Genomic DNA, 6,965 nt, shown 5'->3' on the forward strand with positions numbered 1-6,965 from the left:
TATTTGCGCATCGGCATCTTCCGAAAGAGCGCAAGCCACCCCACAAAAGGGGGAATGAAACGGTTCCTGGTGAGGCCCCTTTGTAGTTTCTATTCCTCTCTTGTGTTGTGAATGCGATTATGTTTTGGGTTTTATATGACAATACAGTGTGTTTGGATCACTGGCAGATAGCATAGTTGCTGCATTTATCTTTATGACCTGTGAACCTGATTAATTCGGCATCCAATTCTGTCTTACTGTGGCCGCAAACATCCCCACCCCTACACTGTACTTGCTCAACTCTTGCTTACAGCTGTATCCTTGGATGAGCCAGAAACGTCAGTGGGGAGGGCCCCAGACGCTGAACCCGTGGGCAGTTTATTTTGTGAGTTGACTGCGCTGTGATGACAAATGTTCGCGCCTTTAGACGGTGTACTTACGCAATTCATGCTTACAGCTGCCTCCTCGGACAACACAGCAACGTCAATAGACCGCGACCCTGAACCAGTGGGCAGCCCATTTTGTGAGTTAACTGCACTGTGATGGCAAATGTTCACGCCTCTAGCCTCTGTATTTACAATTCATGCTTACAGCTGCCTCCTGGGACCCGCCATGAACGTCCACAAAGATGACCCCTTAACCAGTGGGCGGCTCATTTTGTGAGTTTATACCACTACGATGACAACTTTTGTCACCTCTAGAGTCTCTACTTACACTCTGTTCTTACATAAACCATGTTTACAGCTGCCGCATCGGATGACACAAACAGAATGGAGGCAAGCCAACATTTAGAAGCACCACTTGAGCCTTCAGTGGAAGAAGCACTAAAGATGCGAATAAAAGAACTGGAGCTGCAGCTGCAAGCTAAGGAGCAGCAGCGGTTACTTGCTAACCGTAAAAAAAACCAGGCAGCTCTTGAAATGAAGAATCTAGTGTCTGGACTGAAGGAGTTTTTGAACGCAGATCAGATGTGGAGGCCTAAAAAAAAGACAACGAGAGGCACACCATGGACAGAAAAAACTCTAAGAAAATGACTGCAACTTAGATTAGCCTGTAGAAAACGGGGCTATAAACTTGTGAGGGAAACAGGACAGCCTCTTCCAGCCGACCGCCCGTTGCAGCACCATCTCCGAAGTTACAAGTTCAAGCCTGGTTTGCTTCATGACTTGATGCCAGCTTTGCTTTAAAGGTATGCTTTATTTCTCGCAATCCCCAAATCTTCTTATTTGTTGGAGCATTTAATTTGCACTAGTTTAAAGCTGTTTTTGGTTAACACCTGCTTTTTTGTAGGTTGGGCAAATGGATCCAAAGGAACGGCGTGCAACCTTGATGATAGATGAGATAGAGCTGACACCGGGCCTGGCATATGACGCGTCCTCTGGAACAATATTTGCAGCACCAACGGTACCTCTAGCCGACGGTACATGGCCTGATGGATGCCTTGCAACACATGCGATTGTGTTCATGCTTGGTGGGGTCAGCACCCGGTGGAAACAGGTTGTAGCATACCACCTCACAGGCGATTCCTTTCACGCAAAGACAATGAAGCAGATCATTGTGGACGTTATCACAGAGTGCGAAAAAGCTAGAATTCGTTTGCATGTTGTTGTGACGGATATGGCGGGAGGCAACCAGTCTCTTTGGAAGTTGTTCGGAATTGTAGTTGGAAAGCACAGCAAGCCGAATGTTTTATGTGCTCACCCTTGTGACCCTAGCAGAAAGCTTTTTTTATGCCAGATGCGCCACACTTGTTTAAAAATTTGCGTAATCACCCAACTCAGGGACAAGAGATTACGCTGACAGAAGACCTTGCCAAAAAGCTAAAACTTCCCGGCCGCACCGTGTCTCACCAGCCAATTAAGCGGGTTGTAGAGGTTGATGCCAAGGCAGAAATTAAACTGGCACCCCATTTGAAGGAAGCATGCGTGCAACCAGGACATTTTGAAAAGATGAAAGTGAGATTTGCTTTCAGTTTGTTTAACAACGACACAGTGGCTGCACTGCGCATGCTTGTAGAAGCAAAGGACGACGAAATTAATAACACAGATGCCTTAACCACAGCGTAGTTTGTTGAGACGGTGTTTAAATGGTTTAAATTAATGTCCCCAAGAACGACAAAGCTTGCCATCAGCCACTTCGATGGAGAACGGTACAAGGAGACCGTCACGTTTTTAAAAGGCATGATTGACCTTTTTGAGAAAATCGAAATCGGAACTGATGCGAAAAAATGTTGGAAGCCTATTCAAACGGGCGTAGTGATGGCGACTACAACTATGTTGCATGTGCAGGAGCTGTTTTTGAATGACTTGGGGTTTGTCTATCTTTTGTTGAGCCGCTCAGCACTGACGCTCTTTAAAACCTGTTTTCAACCTTGAGAGCAAACAATTGTGTCCCAGGGGGATTGGAATTTCAGAGCGCCTTGAAGATTGTTACTCTGTCTTTGTTTTTGCGACCCAGTAAGGACGGAAGTTATTATGATGCTGATGGCTTCATGCTTGCCGGAATCAACAGTGGGAAACACCAACATGACGGAGTAGATTCCGTTCACACTCCTGACTACATGCTGGATCTGGAAATTCTAGAGCAGGAGTCATTGACATACCTCGCTGGGTATGTTGTGAGGGGAGTCAAGAACGGTTTGGCCTGCCAAGAATGTCAAGCTGCACTGTCTGACAGTAGTAATGCTTGCAGGCTTCAGCAGTTAAAAAGCTTCACCAAACACAAAATGACGCTGGCTATTCCATCAGCGGCAGTGTTGCAGGTTGTTGAGTTTGCAGAGGCTTACGTCAGAAAAAATGAAGTGGAGCTTCTCACAAACAAAGTCAGTGTACCAGCATTGCAGGAAAAAATAATAGCTTCTTTGTTCACAGCCAATTCTTTACCGCCATGCCATGAACTGCCCAAGAAGATTGTACAGTTGTTTTTGCGAACAAAGATGCAGATATTAGTAAAGAAGTCCAATGCTGAAGCGGAGAGGAAGCGACTGGCTTCGAAAAAGTCGGGCAGCAGGAGTGTTTCAATGAGAGATGCCGTTAAAAACGTGCAGTATTTTTGTTTATGTTTTTGCCTATTTCCTGTACACACTTAGAAATGTCACATTAGTAGACTTCGTACCTTATGTGTATATTTCTGATTGAAAAAGAAGGTTTCTTTACAAATGTGAATGAGTTTTGTTTATGCTTTTGCCTAGTGCTTGTATATACTTAGATATGTGCAATTGTATATACTTAATATGTCCAATATTTTACTCCAGTGCCTTATGTGTATACCTGCGATTGAAAACGAGGGTTCCTTTACATAAAAGTGTGCAAGGAGGGTTTCAATATTTTATATTATATTTGTGTATTGCTGCGAACCAGTGCATTTTGTGTTTTCTTTACGTCCGGGCGCCACTCTCGGTTGTCTGATCTGTGTTGAGACCGCGAGTTTTCTTCTGTTTTTTTGTATCTTTACAGGCTATCTGATTTAATGAGAGTGTTTCACCCCTTTGTCACTTGACTTGAATGTTTTAATGAGAGATACCGTTACAAATGTGCAATGGTTTTGTTTATGCTTTGCCTATTTCTTGTATACACGATGCAACGATGTGTATGTCTGTGATTGAAAAGGTTCGTCTACTTATAAGTGCGCAATGATTGTTTCAATATTTTATCGTGTATTTGTATACGTCTGCGAATGACACCTCTTGTATTGTTTGTGTTTGGCCACGCCTGGCTGTGTCACCTACGTTCAAAGCGGGCGTTTTCTTCTCTGATTCAGTGAGTGCAAGATTTAACGAGTCGACGCAAAGCAGGGCGATGAGGCGCGCCGTAGTCGAGGGCTCCGGATTAAAATGTTTTTCTCTTTCCTTCGCATGCTGTAAAGGCTATCTGATTTGATAGCGAAATGGTTTGGCCCTGTCGTCGCTCTACTGGAATGTTTTGCAGCGTTCGTGATCATTCGATGCTGCCCGCATTTTATTTGCGCACTTAATAAAATCGACCTTCATCCCACTAAACGTTTGTGGTATTTTATTGATGAATCGTTCACACACATCCCATTATGGAAGCAGGCATGCATGTCCCAAATTTCAATAGGGCTCTGTTTTTCCTGTACAAACTCGAGCTCTAAGAGCACTCATATTAACTTTTGAGGGGCTGGTCCACACTTATAAACCCAAGAAAAATTACACGAAGACCAGATTTTTCTATCTTATGAAGCAGGCAACAGATTAAATCGACCATGAGTACTGCAAAGGTAGATTATAAACCCAAGAAAATTACACAAAGCCCAGATTTTTCTATCTTGTGAAGCAGGCCCCAGATTAAATCGACGATGAGTACTGCAAAGGCAGATTGCGATAGGGCGGCATTTGGTACATTTGGTTCCCCTCAGAACGCGAGATGATAGCTAAGGCACTGGCCGATCACACACTGTTGTTCTTACACAGTATTTGCGAGCACCGTTGTGCATTTACGCCAAGAATTGGCGCGTTTTAAGCAAACACTTCATTGTAAGGCCTCTAGGGGCCTTACTTCAACGCGCCGCGCGACAAAACGAAACCATCCGGCGGCTCGCTCCACGTGAGTCGCTCCTTCATGGCGGCTGAGAGTGGCGGACGAGGAGGAAACGGTGCGGGGAAGGGAGTTCGCTCTACCTTTGAAAAATACAGGGGCCTTGGATGGATGGATGGATGGACGGATGGATGGATGGATGGATGGATGTGGCTGTACCTTTTAGATCGGGCGGCGGCTAACGCCACCTAGCCGTAATACTTAGTGAACTAACCATTACATTTATCTTTTTTCCCATTAAATAATGAAGCTGAAGATTCGTATTTCACAGTGAAGGGTTTAATTTTCACTCGTGCCTTGACTTTAGCCACCAATCAGATAACCTCCTTCTAGTTAAGTCTACCCGCTTGAAGTCTATTTTGCCCTCGCTGCCCGTAAACCCCAGTGCTTTGAAAAACTCTGTGCCATCATCCTGAACTATAGGGTGAAGCCCTTTACAGAACATTATCAAGTCTTCGGCAGTTTCTTCTTCCTCTCCACACGCACTGCATACTGTGTCTACCCCTTCGTATTTGGCCCGGTATGACTTTTTTCGCAGTACTCCCGTCTTGGCCTCAAACAGTAGAGAACTACCCCGAATATTATCATGGATCTTTTCCTTCGCAATTTACTGCTTAAAAGTTCGATAGATCTCTAGTGCGGGCTTCTTAATCATGCCCATTCTCCACAAGTCAGTCTCCGTTTCTTTTACTTTCTTCTTAACCGATAGTTCTTTTTGGTTTGGCCACCTGCTGTTTTCTAAGTATTGACCAGTCAACTTCCTGGTTCGCTTCCTCCATTTTGTATCGACATCCTTCATGTACAAGTAGCTCAAAACCTTCCTAGCCCAACGCTCCTCCCCCATTTCTCTCAATCACTTCTCAAATTTTATCTTGCTGCTAGCTTCCCTGCCCTCAAATGATGTCCATCCCATATCACCTTGTACTCCCTGATTTGGTGTATTCCCGTGAGCTCCTAAAGCAAGGCTACCTATTCCACGTTGCCTAATTTCTAATCTTGCTTGAACTTCTGATCTCATGCACAAGACGGCATTGCCAAACGTCAGCCCAGGAACCATGACCCCTTTCCATATTCCTCTCACAACATCATACCTTTTGTAATTCCACAGTGCCCTATTTTTCATGACTGCTGCATTCCTGTTACCTTTAGTCGTCACGTATATGTCGTGTTCCCTCAGATACTCGGTCCCATTCCTTATCCATACGCCCAGATATTTGTATTTATCTGTTATCTGTAGCGTGACCTCCTGTATTCTAAGCTCACTACCTTCGTTGTCATTGAAAATCATGACTTCTGATTTTTCCTTACTGAATCTAAAATTTAACCTATCTCCCTCATTACCGCAGATGTCCATCAATCTCTGCAAATCTTCCTTGTTGTTGGCCATTAGCACTATATAATCTGCGTACATTAATGCTGGTGGTGCCTGATCAATGAGTTTTCCTTGTTTGACTAAAGAGAGGTTGAAGCCCAGTCCACTTCCCTCTAACTTGGCCTCTAATCCTTGTAGGTACATCATGAATAATAAGGGTGACAGGGGACACCCCTGCCTAAGTCCCTGTTTTACCTCTGCAGGCTTGGATACCTGTTTTTCCACTTTATAACTACCTTACTACCTTTATAGATATCCTTTAAAAGATTAGTGACTACATGTTCAACGCCTAGTGTGTCCAGTATTCCCCACCATTCTTCTTGAACCACGCTATCGTACACTCCCTTGATATCCAAAAATGCTAGCCACAGGGACCTGTGTTCCTTTTCTGCTATTTCGATGCACTGCGTCAGTGAGAACAGATTATCTTCCAACCTCCTGTGTTTCCGAAACCCATTCTGCAGTTCCCCCAGCACCCCCTCATCCTCTATCTATGCCTGCAGTCTTTCCTTTATAATCTGCATCGCCAGCCTGTAGACCACTGATGTCACTGTTATAGGACGGTAGTTGTTTATGTCAGCTTTGTCCCCCTTTCCTTTATAGATCATGCTCATCCTGCTAAGTTTTCATCCATCGGGAACTTCACCATCGATTATTATTGTGCTCACTGCCTCTCTTAAAGCCTGCTTAGACCACGGACTTAATGTCTTTATCAGCCTAATTGGAAAGCCATCTGGGCCTGTTGATGTACTACTAGGAACCCTTTTCTTAGCCCTTTCCCACTCTCGTTGTGAAAATGGAGCCATTGCACCACTTGATTCGTCCTTGTCTATTGTGGTGCATAAAGTACTTCTTTGTTGAAATTTTTCTGTCAACCTAGTTCTTATATTGCCACAAGGCAGTAGTGGGATCGGGGCATAAAGCGGTAGAGGGTCCCTGGCTGAAAGAAAAGACTACGAAGTGGATAGAGACTGGTTCTAGCCCGCCAGTGCGCCAGGCATTGTCATCGCGTGTAATCGTTGTAAATATCTGTAAATATACGTTTTTTTGTAAGATTATTG

This window comes from Rhipicephalus microplus, chromosome 9, assembly GCF_043290135.1.
Source record: "Rhipicephalus microplus isolate Deutch F79 chromosome 9, USDA_Rmic, whole genome shotgun sequence".
In the NCBI taxonomy this organism is placed as follows: Eukaryota; Metazoa; Arthropoda; class Arachnida; order Ixodida; family Ixodidae; genus Rhipicephalus; species Rhipicephalus microplus.